At 39.4% G+C, this 18,846-nt stretch overlaps 1 protein-coding gene and 1 non-coding gene across 5 annotated transcripts in view; both read right to left on the bottom strand.

Moving 5' to 3' along the window:
* The window catches only part of DOCK4 (dedicator of cytokinesis 4), a 484,849-nt gene that overhangs the window by 151,581 nt on the left and 314,422 nt on the right, over positions 1–18,846 (bottom strand). The gene's annotated exons all lie outside the window — the stretch shown is intronic.
* On the bottom strand, positions 4,217–4,289 carry TRNAG-UCC (transfer RNA glycine (anticodon UCC)). Its single transcript has one exon. It is a non-coding gene; the product is annotated as a tRNA-Gly (tRNA).

Raw genomic sequence — 18,846 nt, 5'->3', positions numbered from 1 at the left:
TGAAGCTGCTAAAGGACAGCATGGCACTGCTTGTGCTTTAATTGGAACAACAGGACAAAGGAGTTATGGCTGGGTGTCTGAAGGCCTGCGAATCTGAGCAAGGTAGGCTCGACACCAAGAAACTGCAGTTTTGCACAAAATTACACTGCATGGGGTTGACAGATGGTTTGGTCACCGCAGTGGAATCCAGTCACACCCCTAAACTACATGGGGGGTTAAATGTGGATCACTTGCATTCCAGGGAACACTTGGAACACAACTGATTTGGTTTTGGCATGGGGACGATTTTTTCTTTTTCATCAAATCCAGTGCAGGCATGGAACAAGGCAACATGGATATGAGAATCAGGACTGTCCTCCCTGTCCTCCTGCGACAGACACAGACACAGCTAAAGTCTTCCTGGCGTTATGGTAGATGTATGATGACAGAGAGATGAGGGAACGATTAACTGAGCCATTCTTTCCAGGACAGACAAGGCGACATGACCACAGCCTCTTGAGGCTGCTACTGGATTGTGGGAACAAAACAATGTCATTTCACAAGAAAGGACAATTCTCTGTGTTTGCTTTGATAGGCTGGGATCTGTGCAAGTCATTTAAAAATGAAGTTAATTTATTACAAATTAGAGAAGAGGGAGAAGAAAGCCAGCCCTTTGCGTTACTAGAGGAATCAGATCTGACAGGAGGGATGTGTTCCCTCAGATTCTTACAGAAGAGTTAAAATGCAGGCTATGTGGCAGCAGGAGTAGCCTCTGTCTTCTGTGAGATTATATAGCATGGTCACAGTCTATTTCTTTGTCCAGAATTAAAATCAGTTGGTACAGCATTGAATGTTGCATCACACCCCAGGCTACTTTTTGACCACTGTCCTAGGCACAAGAAAGAGATGCAATGGTCAGTCATAGACACTTCCAGAAACATGGTATCTGCAATAAGGCAAGCTACGTGATTGAGAGAAATAGATTAAAAATTTCTTCAGAAATACACTGGTACAGAGATTCATAGTATGTTAATCAAATTAAGGGGCCTGTAATTTGCAGGAAGTAGAGAATTAAATGAAAAACTATAGTAATTTAGACAATCTAGTTGAAACGATATACTGCCAGTTAATCGAACCAGTTGTGGCAGCAAAATACCTTCTTCTGGGGATTCTTTCAATATGATTAGTCATCCTGAATGTCATTATTAAACATTTATTAAAGTCCTACTATTTGACAGTCCTTTAATTCGGTATAAAGAAGGTAACAAGGAAATAAACACAGTCCCTGTCTGTGAGGGCATTACATGCCTGACCTCTGCATTCATCTGTTAATACTGATTACAAAGCTGTGATAAAGATCCCTGGATTCCAGCTCTGCCAGGGAAGGGAAAGGAAACCTTATGGGAAAGAGGCTATCTGACTTCAGTCACAAAGAGTAAGGCTGGCAAGGGAGAGAAAGGCAGGTTATGTGGAATAAACGATACATAGAAAGACACTGGGGGAAAAAAGTACATATATAAGACTATGGAGATACAGCAACTAAATGCACTGTGGGATCCTGGATTAGATCCTAGACTAGAAAAATGACATTACTGGAAGAACTTGTGAAATCTAAATAAGTTTTGGGTTAACAGTACTATACCAAGGTTAATTTAGTTTCAATAAATGTGCTATGGTTATGTAAGATGTTAACATAAGGAGAAGTTGGGTGAAGGGTATATGGGAATTTTCTGTACTATTTTTGCAACTCTTCTGTGACTCTAAAATAACTTTAAAAACAACTGTTTTTAAAAGTACAGGTGTAGTCAGACAGCTATATGTAGTTTAGTGTGGCTAAACGCCGTGATTCTTTTCAGTAGCAAAAAAGCCTTGGGATTACCGTAAACATCTTAAAGAAGAAAAACTCAAGGTGATTCTGACACCTGGTTTAAATTCCCTAGATTAAATTACTACCAAGGAGGTGGCAATGACTGGTCATGAAACCAAGCATTTAGATATGGGGGTGAGTGTGAGAAGTCAAGAAAAACTGCAGGGTTCTGTTCACTGCAGGAGAGGATGGAGATGGCATAAAGAACTCAGTTTTGGACAAGCTGAGCTTGAGGCATCTCTGGTGAACTGAACTGAAGATGTTCAGTACGCTGGTAAAAGTTCTGGGCTACAAGCCCAGAGCTGGCTGTCAGCAGCAGAGATGCGGCAGGTTAACCCACGGAAGTGCATGAGATGGTGTCCAAGGATTAAATCCACGATAGCACCAACATTTAAGATGCAGATAAGATATAAACTAACATATACATAGGATGGACACACAACAAGGTCCTACTGTATAGCACAGGGAACTATATTCAATATCCTGGGATAAACCATAATAGAAAAGAACATGAAAAAGAATATCTGTGTGTATAGCTGAGTCACTATGCTGTATAGCTGAGTCACTATGCTGTATAGCAGAAATTAATACAACATTGTAAATCAATTATACTTCAGTAAAATTTTTTTAAAAAGATGCAGATAAGAGAGAAAAGTACTCAAAGGAGACGAAGGATGAAACTAAGGTGAACACTGTCAGAGAGACCATGGAATATGGGATGTTCAGGAAGGGTAATCAATAGTGTGTCAGGCTACAGGGAAGTCAACTAAGGAAATATTTCGAAAGGGTCCAGTAGCGTTGGCCCCAGCGTCGGTGTTAGTGGCCGCAAAGGAGAAACTTCATTTTAGCTGCGGGGACAGAAATAGCCTGAGGAACAAATGGAAGAGAGTGGCAGGAAGCAGAGACAGTGAGTGAAGACTGGCCTTTCCTGCAGGTGGCTGAGATGGGAAGGGAAGAGGCAGTGTGGTAGCCATTACAATTTTGTTTGTCTTTAAAGAAAAAGGCTTGAGCGTGTTAAAAAATCTGAGACTACTGCCAGAAGAGAGGAAACATAGCTGCAGGAGCAAAAGCGGACATTGAGAGGAGCAGGTCCCAGGGGACTCAGGAGGGAGGGAAGCAGGTGGAAGAATCAGCCTTGGAGGGAAGGAGTCTTGCCCCATCCCCTGAGACAGGAAGCAGGAAGGAAGGGAAGGATGCAGATCAGTTTGCAGATGGCAGAGGAGAGAACACAGGAAGTTAAGGAAGTTCCTGTCTGACGGCTTCTGTTTTCTCTGTTAAGGACACGGGAAGTGGTGAGGTACGCAGAATGGTACAATCTTGTCGATAGCTCTTGTGGGGGAGCTGATGAGCTGGCCTGCAGTGTGGATGGTCCTGCTTCTATACCCAACAGGCTGATGCTAACCTATAGGAACTGTATAATTCCCTCCACTAATTAATGTTTAACCACCTAAGGAGGAGTAGAGGAGGGGGCGATGTTGACAGACTGATCTAGGGCTGGTTTTTACTTCCCATGCAGGTACAGCAGAACTAAAGATCAAGGGATAGTCTGAATAATAAAAAGAAGAAAGTGAAGTCAGGTGGGGTTTATTGGAAGAGAATAAGACTGAAAAATAGGTATAGTATTAATAGAAAATTGGTAGGTTGAAAGGTTGTGGTCAGGATATCAAGAATTTACGAGTTTTCATTAAAAGTGGTTCTGGGTGATCTCATTCATCCATGCATGCATCCATCCATGCACCCAGGCATGCATGCATCCAGTATTTATTTAGCACACATGGGAGGTCCTGCTGGCTGAGGATGAAGAAAGGACAAGAGAGAGACCACAGTGAAGCAGAACACAAATGAAGGTCACTGGTGTTGAAGTGACCAAGAAATAAGAGGAGAGGGCACTGGACACGTCAACCAAAAGGAGGAGACAACTTTGAACGAGGGGCTAGGCTGACTGTGGGAAAGGAAACAGCCACCCACCACCCCATCCTCCCCTCTTCCTTGCTGGCCAGGAATATCTATACAGGTAGAACGCAGTAACTAGGACAGGTAGAAAGTCGCAGCACTGTATGGAATGAGCCTTATGGAGGGCAGGGGAGCTCTTTACAAGGGGGTGGAAAACCAGTATCTTTAAAGGCACTGGGGCATTTAGAGACATCCAGACACTAGACAGAAGGCTTCAGAAGATGAGCCTTCTCTACTCTAGAGGCGACACAGGAAGCTCTCTCGGCAGGAGAGCCAAGGGTTCAGTTCAGGCAGAATGAAAGGGCTTCCTGCACGTCACACTAATAGCCTTCAGGGTTAAGACCAAGTCCACTTATGAAATTATCTTAGACTTTTTTTTTTTTTTTTGGCCTTGCTGTGAGGCATGTGGGATCTCAGTTCCCTGGCCAGGGATCGAACCTATACCCCCTGCAGTGGAAGTGCAGAGTCCTAACCACTGGACCACCAGGGAATTCCCCCATCTTAGCCTTTTTTTTTTTTTTTTTTTTTTTCCTGTTCAGCTTCTGTGTTCAGTTTGGCATGCTTTCATGCTAAACTTACCAGGTTATCTACATTTTAATTTAATTTTGCAGGTGTTTACTATTTAATTTCTCTCACAGTGTGTAATAAAACAAGGGTTACATGACTGATTCTCCTGTGTCCAAGACCACGGTGGACAGATGTGTTTTGGGTTTGTCTAAGATCTACTGATCATGGTTACAGGGGCGTCTCTTTCAGAATAGTTGCAGCAGCATGCAGAGTTCTCTGGACGGCAAGATGGGTGACAAACCTATCAGTCCATCTGAATTTTTCAGATTCCTCTCATTTTTTTCATTTTACTTATAAATATAAACATACTCTAGGAAAGGGTAACTGGAGAGCAACTCAATCTGAGAAATCTTCCTCAAACATGGTAACGAGTGCAGAGGGGCTCTGCTGGACTTCCATGGACTAGGTGGGGAAATGGGATATAGCATAAGAAACTGAAAAGTTGCAGGGAAAAAATATGAGCCACAAAGGGTTAACGAATAAACTTTTAGGGAGCAAAAGTGAAATAAACAAACTCATAAAAGACTCTTACAATCTAGGTCATACATTAAATTAATCCCTTTCCAACCAGGAAACATGATCATCCTCTATTTAGCTGACTTCTTATCTGGCCCTTCTCTTGCTCAGAAGCAATAGATCCCACTCTAAGGGATCAGATTCTCTACCAAGCAAAACCCCAGCCTGGCTGAGTTGGGTCACTTGAGCCATAGTGGTGTTAATCAACAGTAATGAATTTGCAAAACTTCAATTTCCTTAAAGGTAAATTGTATTATTATTATTAGTTTATGCATACATCCTAGACCGGATGGCATTTTATTTTTAATTAATTAATTAATTAATTTACTTTTGGCCGCATTGGGTCTTCGTTGCTGCGCAAGGGCTTTCTCTCCTTGCAGCAAGTGGGGGCTACTCTTGGTTGTGGTGCACGGGCTTCTCATTGCAGTGGCTTCTCTAGCTGTGGAGCACAGGCTCTAGAGCGCAGGCTCAGTAGTTGTGGCATACAGGCTTAGTTGCTTTGTGGCATGTGGGATCTTCCCGGACCAGGGCTCGAACCTGTGTCCCCTGCATTGGTAGGCAGATTCTTAACTACTGCACCACCAGGGAAGCCCCTGACGGTATTTTAGAATGTATTTCTAAGAACTAAAAATCCTTCACCAGAATAAGTCAGAATGGAGACTTGAGTGCACAGCTATTAACTTTCTATCCTCCTTCTTTGGATTCTCACATTATTCTCCTTAAGAGACTTGACTTTCGGAAAATGAATTATCTTAAGCTCATTATTTCAATCTCTTTTCTTTACTTGCTGGAAATTTCAATCTCTTTTCTTTACTTGCTTTCCAGCAGGTAGCTGGCGGCGGGTAGCCAAAAATATCCCTACAAAGTTAAGGAAGACAGCAATCCTACTGGAATGCAACAAAATAACAGAACTTAGTAAGATTAAATACTGTTACGAGCAAGTTAGCAATTCCAAAGACAGGTTTTGGGTTTAGCCATCAATCACTTGGAGATATTACTGATGTTCTGAGAGCTGAAAAGGGACTCTGGAAGCACAAAATCTTTAATGCTGACTAATCAAGTTCTTTCACTTACCTTCCTAAAGCTGTAGCATTCAGATTTTTGTAGATTTCAGAGTTTATCTCCATTGAACACCCCTCCAAACTTATTATCAATCATGTAAAGGTGAAAACGACCTTGAAAGGGAGCTTTGCCCTTAGAATTCTTTGGCTCCTGCCATAAAGGATGAGTCCAGGTCCCTGCCACACTACTGACTGTTAACTCTGTGAGAACCATTTCCTTAAAACACACTCATAAGAGGAGTCCAGCCATTGTCACAGAGGGAAACTATCTCTTTCACAAATTTTAGGCCCAAATTAAGTTATTAAACAGTCTTCAACACAGCAGCATTTTTCTTAGCTCATCACAGGATTGAGTCTTTCAAACTAATACCTTACACAAGGAGCAAGTAGATTTTAAATCTAAATAGTCTTCTATGAGCCACAGTTATTCTCTGTGTCATATCTACAAGAAAGAGTTAAGGATACTTTATTTAAAAGCATTTTTTTCTGTCTTTCATCAACCTTAGATTTCATAGACAGTACCTGTCAATGAATGACATGGAATATGGTTTATAAAGATCTGAGGCAATTAATGTTTCTTCAAAACCTTACCATTAACAATAGTGTTAAGATTTTATGACAGAAGAATGACCTTTAGTTAGATCAATCTCCATAATTAAATGGTATAAAACAATGCTAGGTCTAACTTTCTGTCTCTTCTCATTTCTACTTTTTCAAAATGAAGATTTTAATGTTTTTATTTTTTATTTATTTTTGATTGGTTTTTTTACTTTATTTAAAAAAATTTTTTTTAACATCTTTATTTGAGTATAACTGTTTTACAATAGTGTGTTAGTTTCTCCTTTACAACAAGTGAATCAGTTATACATATACATATGTTCCCATATCTCTTCCCTCTTGCGTCACCCTCCCTCCCGCCCTCCCTATCCCACCCCGATTTTAATGTTTTTAAATGACATGTGCCCACTAATAAAACCTTTAAGAAATATAAAAATACTTTTGTGTCCAGGAGTCCCTCTGGGTCCTGCTTGGTTTCAGTAAGGGCTCGGAGCCAGGCATTTTACATGTGCTTATTCTCCCAGCAAAACTGACTGCTAACCCTGACTCTGTTCTGAAGACAGGGAATAGGTTCAGAGAGGTCACTGGGGCTGAAGCCAGGCAGGATTTTGGGGGCACTCAGGATCCTTCTGATGGAGCTCTGCATTTGAAGCCTGGATGCAGGAATTTTGTGAAGAGGATGGTGCTGTGCATGATGGCTGTTTGGTTTCACAGACAGCCTCCTGAGTCACAAAGGACACTTTGATGTCACCCATGGATTTCCTCATATGCTGCACCGACACATGGCACGGTGTCCTACTTTTCAGAGAGGAGAGCTCAGAGGATTCTTCTCTTGCTGCCATTGCTGAGATTTTAGAGGCCACTGCTTTCAAGTAGACTGAGCTAGGGGTGCCTTAAAGATGGCGAAGGAGTAAGACATGGAGATCACCTTCCTCCCCACAAATACATCAAAACTACAACTACATGTGGAACAACTCCTACAGAACACCTCTTGAACGCTGGCAGAAGACCTCAGACCTCCCAAAAGACACACTCAGGCGACCTACACACAGAGGCGGGGCCAAATCCAAAGCTGAACCCCAGGAGCTGTGCAAACAAAGAAGAGAAAGGGAAATCTCTCCCAGCAGCCTCAGGAGCAGCGGATTAAATCTCCACAGTCAACTTGATGTACCCTGCATCTCTGGAATACCTGAATAGACAATGAATTATCCCAAAATTGAGGCAGTGGACTTTGGGAGCAACTGTAGACTTGGAGTTTGCTTTCTGCATCTAATTTGTTTCTGGTTTTATGTTTATCTTAGTTTAGTATTTAGGGCTTATTGTCACTGGTAGATTTGTTTACTGATTTGGCTGCTCTCGTCCTTTTAAAATTTTATATATATATATATATTTTTTCCTTTTTCTCTTTTTGTGAGTGTGTATGTGTATGCTTCTTTCTGTGATTTGTCTCTATAGCATTGCTTTTGCCATTTGTCCTAGGGTTCTGACTGTCCGTTTTTTGTTCTTGTTTTTTTTTTAGTATAGTTTTTAGCACTTGTTATCATTAGAGGATTTGTTTTTTGGTTTCGCTGCTCTCTTCATTCTTTCTCCTTTTTAAAATTACCTTTTTCATTTATAATAATTTTTTTCTATTTAATAACTTTATTTTATTTACTTATTTATTTATTTTTATTTATTTCCCTCCCTCCCTCCCTTTTCTTCTGAGCTGTGTGGCTGATAGGGTCTTGGTGCTCTGGATGGGTGTCAGGCCAGAGCACCAGAGACCTCTTGGGCCCACATTATATCAATCGGCAAGAGCTCTCCGAGAGATCTCTGTCTCAACACTAAGACGCAGCTCCAGTCAACGACCACCAAGCTACAGTGCTGGATACCCTATGCCAAACAACCAGCAAGACAGGAACACAAAACCACCCATTAGTAGAGAGGCTGCCTAAAATCATAATAAGTTGATAGACACCCCCAAACACACCACCGGATGTGGTCCTGCCCACCAGAAACACAAGACCCAGCCTTATCCACCTGAACAGAGGCAACACTCCCCTCCACCAAGAAGCCTACACAACCCACTGAACCAACCTTAACCACTGGGAGCAGACACTAAAAACAGCGGGAACTACGAACCTGCAGACTGTGAAATGAAGACCCCAAACGCAGTACGATAAACAAAATGAGAAGACAGAGAAATACACAGCAGATGAAGAAGTAAGGTAAAAACCTACCAGACCAAACAAATGAAGAGGAAACAGGCAGTCTACCTGACAAAGAATTTAGAGTAATGATAGTAAAGATGATATAAATTCTTGGAAAGCGAATAGAGAAAATACAAGAAATGTTTAACAAGGACCTAGAAGAACTGAAGGGCAAACAAACAATGATGACAATAAATAAAATTAAAATTCTCTAGAAGGAATCAATAGCAGAATAACAGAGGCAGAAGAACAGATAAGTGACCTGGAAGATAAAATAGTGGAAATAACTACTGCAGAGCAGAATAAACAAAAAAGAATGAAAAGAATTGAGGACAGGGCTTCCCTGGAGGCACAGTGGTTGAGAGTCCACCTGCCAATTCAGGGGACATGGGTTCATGCCCTGGTCTGGGAAGATCCCACATGCCGTGGAGGGGCTAGGCCCGTGAGCCATGGCCACTGAGCCTGCATGTCCAGAGCTTGTGCTCCGCAACGGGAAAGGCCACAACAGTGAGAGACCCACGTACTACAAAAACAACAACAACAACAACAACAAAAAAACAAACAAAGAATTGAGGACAATCTCAGAGACCTATGGTACAACATTAAAGGCACCAACATCTGAATTATAGGGGTACCAGAAGAAATAGAGGAAAAAAAAAAAAAGGGACTGAGAAAATACTTGAAGAGATTATACTTGAAAACTTCCCTAATATGGGTAAGGAAATATTCAATCAAGTCCAGGAAGCGCAGACAGTCCCATATAGGATAAATCTAAGGAGAAACAACCCACGACACATATTAATCAAACTATCAAAAATTAAATACAAAGAAAAAATATTAAAAGCAGCAAGGGAAAAGCAACAATTAACATACAAGAGAATCCCTATAAGGTTAACAACTGATCTTACAGAGAAAGTCTGCAAGCCTGAAGGGAGTGGCAGGACATATTTAAAGTGGTGAAAGGAAAAAACCTACAACCAAGGTTACTCTACCCAGTAAGGATCTCATTCAGACTCTAAGGAGAAATTAAAACCTTTACAGATAAGCAAAAGCTAAAAGAATTCAGCACCGCCAAACAAGCTTTACAACAAAAGCTAAGGAACTTCTCTAGGCAGGCAACACAAGAGAAGGAAAAGACTTACAACAACAAACTCCAAACAATTAAGAAAATGGTAATAGGAACATACATATTGATAACTACCCTAAATGTACATGGATTAAATGCTCCAACCAAAAGACAAAGACTGGCTGAATGGATACAAAAACAAGACCCGTACATATGCTGTCTGCAAGAGACCCACTACAGACCTAGGGACACATACAAGCTGAAAGTAAGGGGATGAAAAAAGATATTCCATGAAAATGGAAATCAAAAGAAAGCTGGAGTAGCAGGTCTCATATGAGAAAAAATAGACTTTAAAATAAAGACTATTACAAGAGACAAAGAAGAACACTACATAATGACCAAGGGATCAATCCAAGAAGAAGATATAAAAATTATAAATATTTATGCACCCAATACTGGAGCATCTCAATACATAAGGCAAATGCTAACAACAATAAAAGGGGAAATCAACAGTAACACAATAATAGCAGGGAACTTTAACACCCCACTTTCATCAATGGACAGATCAACCAAAATGAAAATAAATAAGGAAACACAGCTTTAAATGATACATTAAACAAAATGGACTTAATTGATAGTTATAGGACATTCCATCCAAAACAACAGAATGCACTTTTTTCTCAAGTGCTCATGGAACATTCTCCAGGATATATCATAGCTTGGGTCACAAATCAAGCCTTGGGAAATTTAAGAAAATTGAAGTCATATCAAGTATCTTTTCTGACCACAATGCTACGAGACTAGATATCAATTACAGGAAAAGAGCTGTAAAAAATACAAACACATGGAGGCTAAATAATACACTATTAAATAACCAAGAGATCATTGAAGAAATCAGGGAGGAAATCAAAAAATACCTAGAAACAAATGACAATGAAAACACGATGACTCAAAACCTATGGGATGCAGTAAAAGCAGTTCAAAGAGGGCCTTTTATAGCAATACAGTCCTACCTCAAGAAACAAGAAACATCTCAAATAAACAATCTAACCTTACAACTAAAGCAACAGGAGAAAGAAGAACAAAAATACTCCAAAGTTAGCAGAAGGAAAGAAATCATAAAGATCAGACTAGAAAAAAAAAAAAAAATCAGACCAGAAATAAATGAAAAAGAAATGAAGGAAAAAATAGCAAAGATCAATAAAACCAAAAGCTGGTTCTTTGAGAAGATAAACAAAATTGATAAACCATTAGCCAGACTCAACAAGAAAAACAGGGAGAAGACTCAAATCAATAGAATTAGAAAGGAGAAAGGAGAAGTAACAACTGACACTGCAGAAATACAAAGGATCATGAGAGATTACTACAAGCAACTATATGCCAGTAATATGGGCAACCTGGAAGAAATGGACAAATTCTTAGAAAAGCACAACCTTCCAAGACTGAACCAGGAAGAAATAGAAAATATAAACAGACTGATCACAAGCACTGAAATTGAAACTGTGAATAAAAATCTTCCAACAGGGCTTCCCTGGTGGCGCAGTGGTTGAGAGTCCGCCTGCCGATGCAGGAAACGCGGGTTCGTGCCCTGGTCCGGGAGGATCCCACATGCCACGGAGCGGCTAAGCCCGTGAGCCATGGCCGCTAGGCCTGCGCGTCCGGAGCCTGTGCTCCGCAACGGGAGAGGCCACAACAGTGAGAGGCCCGCATACCGCAAAAAAAAAAAAAAAAAAAAAAAAAAAAAAAAATCTTCCAACAAACAAAAGCCCAGGACCCGATGGCTTCACAGGTGAATTCTATCAAACATTTAGAGAAGAGCTAACACCTATCCTTCTCAAACTCTTCCAAAATATAGCAGAGGGAGGAACACTTACAAACTCATTCTACGAGGCCATTATCACCCTGATACCAAAACCAGACAAAGATGTCACAAACAAAGAAAACTACCGGCCATTATCACTGATAAACATAGATGCAAAAATCCTAGGGCTTCCCTGGTGGCGCAGTGGTTGAGAGTCCGCCTGCCGATGCAGGGGACACGGGTTGGTGCCCCGGTCCGGGAAGATCCCACGTGCTGCGGAGCAGCTGGGCCCATGAGCCATGGCCGCTGAGCCTGCACGTCCGGAGACTGTGCCCCGCAATAGGAGAGGCCACAACAGTGAGAGGCCCACATATCACACACACACACACACACAAAAAAAGAAGATATAACAATTATAAATATATATGCACCCAACATAGAAGCACCTCAATACATAAGACAACTGCTAACAGCTATAAAAGAGGAAATCGACAGTAACACAATAATAGTGGGGGACTTTAATACCTCACTTACAGCAATAGACAGGTCATCCAAAATGAAAATAAATAAAGAAACAGAAGCTTTAAATACACAATAGACCAGATAGATTTAATTGATATTTAGACGACATTCCATCCAGAAACAGCAGATTACACTTTCTTCTCAAGTGCACACAGAACATTCTCCAAGATAGAACATATCTTGGGTCAAAAATCAAGCCTCAGTAAATTTAAGAAAATTGAAATCATATGAAGCATCTTTTCTGACCACAATGCTATGAGATTATAAATGAATTACAGGGAAAAAAACGTAAAAAATACAAACACATGGAGGTTAAACAATACGTTATTAAATAACCAAGAGATCACTGAAGAAATCAAAGAAGCAATCAAAAAATACCTAGAGACAAATGACAATGACATCATGATGATCCAAAATCTACAGGATGCAGCAAAAGCAGTTATAAGAGGGAAGTTTATAGCTATACAAGCTTACCTCAAGAAACAAGAAAAATCTCAAATAAACAACCTAATCTTATACCAAAAGGAACTAGAGAAAGAAGAACAAACAAAACCCAAAGTTAACAGAGGAAAGAAATCATAAAGATCAGAGCAGAAATAAATGAAATAGAAACAAGGAAAACAATAGCAAAGATCAATAAAACTGAAAGCTGGTTCTTTGAGAAGATAAACTTGATAAACCATTAGCCAGACTCATCAAGAAAAAGAGGGAGAGGACTCAAATCAATAAAATTAGAAATGAAAAAGCAGAAATGACAACAGACACCACAGAAATACAAAGCATCCTAAGAGACTACTACAAGCAACTCTCTGCCAATAAAATGGACAACCTGGAAGAAATGGACAAATTCTTAGAAAAGTATAACCTTCCAAGACTGAACAATGAAGAAATATGAACAGACCAATCACAAGTAATGAAATTGAAACTGTGATTAAAAATCTTCCAACAAACAGAAGTCCAGGATCAGACGGCTTCACAGGTGAATTCTATCAAACATTTAGAGAACAGCAAACAACCATCCTTCTCAAACTCTTCCAAAACTTTTCGGAGGAAGGAGCACTCCCACACTCATTCTATGAGGCCACCATCACACTCATACCAAAACCAAAGATACTACAAAAAAAAAGAAAATTACAGACCAATATCACTGATGAATATAGATACAAAAATCCTCAACAAAATACTACTAAACAGAATCCAACAACATATTGAAAAGATCATACACCATGATCAAGTGGGATTTATCCCAGGGATGCAAGGATTCTTCAAGATATGCAAATCGAGCAATGTGATATACCATATTAACAAATTGAAGAATAAAAACTATATGATTATCTCAATAGATGTAGAAATACCTTTTGACAAAATTCAACACCCATTTATGATAAAAACTCTCCAGAAAGTGGGCATAGAGCAAACCTACCTCAACATAATAAAGGCCATATACAAGAAATGCACAGCAAACATCATTCTCAGTGGTGAAAAACTGAAAGCATTTCCTCTAAGATCAGGAACGAGACAAGGATATCCACTCTCACCACTATTATTCAACATAGTTTTGGAAGTCCTAGCCACATCAATCAGAGAAGAAAAAGAAATTAAAGGAATACAAATTGGAAAAAAGTAGTAAAACTGTCACTGTTTGCAGATGACATGATACTATACATAGAGGATCCTACAGATGCCACTAGAAAACTACTACAGCTAATCAATGAATTTGGTAAAGTTGCAGGATACAAAATTAATGCACAGAAATCTCTTGCATTCCTATACACTAATGATGAAAAATCTGAAAGAGAAATTAAGGAAACGCTCCCATTTACCACTGCAACAAATAGAATAAAATACCTGGGAATAAACCTACCTAGGGAGAAAAGACCTGTATAGAGAAAACTATAAGACACTGATGAAAGAAATTAAAGATGATACCAACAGATGGAGAGATATACCATGTTCTTGGATTGGAAGAATCAATATTGTGAAAATGACTATACTACCCAAAGCAATCTACAGATTCAATACAATCCCTATAAAATTACCAGTGGTGTTTTTTACACAACTACAACAAAAAATCTTAAAATTTGTATGGAGGCACAGAAGACCCCGAATAGCCAAAGCAGTCTTGAGGGAAAAAAACAGAGCTGGAGGAATCAGACTTCCTGACTTCAGACTATATTATAAAGCTACAGTAATCAAGACAATATGGTGCTGGCACAAAAACAGAAATATAGATCAATGCAACAAGATAGCAAGCCCAGAGATAAACCCATGCACCTATGATCAACTAATCTATGACAAAGGAGGCAAGTATATACACTGGAGGAAAGACAGCCTCTTCAATAAGCGGTGCTGGGAAAACTGGACAGCTACATGTAAAAGAATGAAATTAGAACACTCCTTAACACCATACACAAAAATAAACTCAAAATGGATTAAAGACCTAAATATAAGGGCAGACACTATCAAACTCTTAGAGGAAAACATAGGCAGAACACTCTATGACATAAATCACAGCAAGATCCTTTCTGACCCATCTCCTAGAGAAATGGAAATAAAAACAAAAATAAACAAATAGGACCTAATGAAATTTAAAAGCTTTTGCACAGCAAAGCAAACCATAAACAAGATGAAAAGACAACCCTCAGAATGGAAGAAAATATTTGCAAATGAAGCAACTGACAAAGAATTAATCTCCAAAATATACTAGCAGCTCATGCAGCTCAGTATCAAAAAAATAAAAAACCCAGTCCCAAAACGGGCAGAAGACCTAAATAGACATTTCTCCAAAGAAGCTATACAGATTGCCAAGAAACACATGAATGTATGCTCAACATCCCTAATCATTAGAGAAATGCAAATCAAAACTACAATGAGGTATCACCTCACACCAGTCAGAATGGCCATCATCAAAATATCTAGAAACAATAAATGCTGGAGAGGGTGTGGAGAAAAGGGAACCCTCTTGCACTGTTGGTGGGAATGTAAACTGATAGAGCTACTATGGAAAACAGTATGGAGGTTCCTTAAAAAGTTAAAAACAGAGCTACCATACAGCCCAGCAATCCCACTACTGGGCATATACCCTGAGAAAACAATAATTCAAAAAGGGTCATGTACCACAGTGTTCATTGCAGCTCTGTTTACAATAGCCAGGACATGGAGACAACCTAAGTGTCTATCGACAGATGAATGGATAAAGAAGATGAGGCACATATATACAATAGAATATTACTCAGCCATAATAGGAAATGAAATTGAGTTATTTGTAAAGAGGTGGATGGACCTATAGACAGTCAGACAGAGTGAAGTAAGTCAGAAAGAGAAAAACAAATACCATATGCTAACACATATATATGGAATAAAAAAAAAAAGTGGTTCTGAAGAACCTAGGGACAAGACAGGAATAAAGACGCAGACATAGAATTGGACTTGAGGACATGGGGAGGGGGAAGGGTAAGCTGGGATGAAGTGAGAGAGTGGCATGGACATATATATACTACCAAATGTAAAATAGATAGCTAGTGGGAAGCAGACACATAGCACAGGGAGATCAGCTCAGTGCTTTGTGTCCACCTAGAGTGGGGGATAGGGAGGCTGGGGGGGAGATGCAAGAGGAAGAGATATGGGGATGTATGTATATGTATAGCTGATTCACTTTGTTATACAGCAGAAACTAACACACCATTGTAAAGCAATTATACTCCAATAAAGATGTGAAAAAAAAAAGAGAAAAGTTTCGTGTGAATCACTGAAAAGGGAGGAAAAAAAGAGAAAGAAATACAAAAATAAAATCGTGGTTTTATATTTTAGGACATCCTTCCAAGCACTGCTATGCACATATATACATGTGGACATGCAGTTACATAATTTTATAAAAATGGTCTTACACTAAATGTATGCATATATAAAATGCTGTTTATCAATATATTATAAACATTTTTCTATGCACATAAAAATTTCCACTAGACATTATTTCATTAACTATGTAGTATTTCATTCATTATATGGATATAACTAACTCATGTATCTAACCAGACCTATGTTTTTGGTAATTTAGATTACTTTCAAGTTTTCCATATTTTAAGGAATCCGCATCGATCATCATTGAATCATGTTTGCTTACCTTATCTGATTATCTTCTCCCAATAAATACCAAGATGTGGAATGGCTGAGCCAAAGGATATACATATTTAAAATATTGTATTGCCAAACTGCCCTCCAGAAAGACAATACTATGTACATTTCCCTCTATGAATGCAAGAGAGTGTTCGTTTCCCTTTAATCTTCTTTGCCAATTCTCAGTTTTAAAAGTCTTTACCAACCTAATAAGCCAAAAGATTTCCCATTCTTATTTAACTTGCATTTCTTTGATTATTCATATATTTATTTTATATTCTTGTATTTTTGAATAGCTTGTTTGTAGCATTTAGCAAATTTTTTTCTTTTTTTTTACTTATTTGTAATAACTCGTTAAATTGGGAATAGTCCCCCTTTGTAAGCTGTGTTGCAACCATGTTTCAGTTTATCATGTGTCTTTTAGCCTTGATGATGATGATATTATCAATAAAAATGTTTTAAACTTTATTTAGCCAAAGTTACACATTTTTTTGTACCTGATTTGTAACATTTGAGAGGCATCATCATTAGAAAGGCCCTCTTTACCTAAACTTTCTAAAAATGTTCACTCATAGTATATAGGCTCTTACAGTTTTATTTTTTACATATAATCTGAGAATTGCTTTGGTATAAGAAGCAAGGTAGTGATCCAGCTCTTTATTTTTCCCTCTAACACCCCCTGTGGTCATCTCAACACCACTTATTAAATGGGCTATTTTTTTTACCCAGTAATTTGAAATCCACTTGTCTCCCTAACTTTCTTTGTTTTTTTCGTTCAATTTTTTTTAATTAATAAATTCAAGGCTGCAATCATCAGGAAGCTGTGCTCCTTCCTGTCATGGCACAGGAAGGATAAGCATTATGCTCATAATATGGTTTTATAATCATAACCTGCAAGTGGCCTTAAGCTGAAACTGAACTTCTTGGCTCAGTGCTATGAAAAAGAATAGCATGGCATCAACTAGACGAAAAACATAAGATGTTATGCTTGGCAGGTATTCCATACCTCTTTAAGCAACAATAACCCTAATCATAAGACAACTCAGCTACTTAGGGTTTTTCTGTGGAGCTAATGCTTCCTGATGGATCTACACAGTGTAGGTCTGCCCCAAATTAGATGATCTACAGATACCATCCTCAGCCTCCTCTGTGATGGAGAAAGATCACTGGGAACACCTGCCGTTTAAATTGTTGATGCTCAAATAAATTTTCATAATACTTTATGGATTGGAATTCTGGGTATTCAGTGAAAATTTGTGGAAGGGCTTGAGATGATTCAAAGCTCTACTTCTGAGAAAAATGGCTCTGCCAAAGGCACCACGACAGGCCCCTGGTAACGGAGTAGAATGACTGTCTGGGAATCAAAACCAGTTGGACTCCTAAATGCTCACATGGAGAAGGAAGCTCTGCTACCTGTCCTCCTGGCATTTTAAGTATATGGGTATCTCTAATTAGCAAGTAAGAATCTTGGTGTTATTCATACTAGTTTAGAGGAAGTCAACCTGAACTTGACTGGAAACTTAGCACCTGCCCAAAAAACACCCTCTGACCCACAGGTGAGAGAGCCCACATGGTGAAATGTCATAAAGAAGTGATTTATTCTTCTAAATATTATTAGGAAGCTAATGATAACCTTAGCCTTGCCTCTTCTGTGTGAAGATTTAATGGTATGTAGAGGAAAGATCACAAACATTCATCTCAAGTACCATTTATGTCTTTTGGCGAACTGTAGCTGAAGACATTGGCTGTCATGTTACCCATATCACATAAAGGGGCCTCAGACCTAAAGGTGATATAAACAGATCATCTCAGGTGTCTAGTGCATTTAGCTCCTCTGTTTGCTTTAGTGGTTACTCTGCTTTAAAATATTTTTTTCTTTGTATTTTAACACTGTGAGCTCCTTGAAGTCACTTTTGAAGTCTAGAGAATGTACGTGTCAGAAATGGAGGGACTTTAACTGTTTTGTTCGCCACTATATTCCCAGTCACTAGAAGAGTGCCTGCCCTGCGGTTTGTAGTCAATGTGTTGAACAAACAACTAGAACACAAATGATTCAAGAAATATACACATACATATACATACGCAAATAAAAATTACCGGGTGTCTTGTGCAGGGACACTCATTTTACTAGCAATAATCCAAAGGTAAAGAAAAATTTTGTTTGTAATCTCCTTCATTCATTCAGTATATCTTCACCGCACATCTGCCGCGTGCCAGAACGCCTCTCACACAGTTGTTGCTCCTGAAGGGCTCACATATCTACCAGAGTTAAGTCAAGGGATCATCAGACAATCATGGGACAATGTAATGAGGACAATGGTAAGAGATGTGTGTAGATATCCAGGGAACTCATGGGAGCGCACTTAGCCACCTGGAAATCCAGGGAGTAGGGGTCGGGGGCGTGGGGACCATTCTCCTGAATAAAAGTTCTGGCCAAGGTGCGCCTCTGTGGATGAGGAAGTGTCAGCTGCGGGGAGACGGGGGAGGCAGGAGCTTTTCAGTGGGTTTATATCAGAAAGGTGCCTGGTGAGATCTGCACCTTACATGGGTCACCCTGGCTGGCTGGAAAATGGACTAGAGGGAGATAGGGTGCAGGTCTGCAGGACTAGTTCGCCCAGGTGAGAGTTGACAAGAGCTTGGAATAGCATGTG

Source organism: Kogia breviceps, chromosome 9, assembly GCF_026419965.1.
Source record: "Kogia breviceps isolate mKogBre1 chromosome 9, mKogBre1 haplotype 1, whole genome shotgun sequence".
In the NCBI taxonomy this organism is placed as follows: Eukaryota; Metazoa; Chordata; class Mammalia; order Artiodactyla; family Physeteridae; genus Kogia; species Kogia breviceps.
The sequence above is the reverse complement of the archived record's forward strand: the minus strand, read 5'-3'. Positions and strand labels throughout refer to the sequence as shown.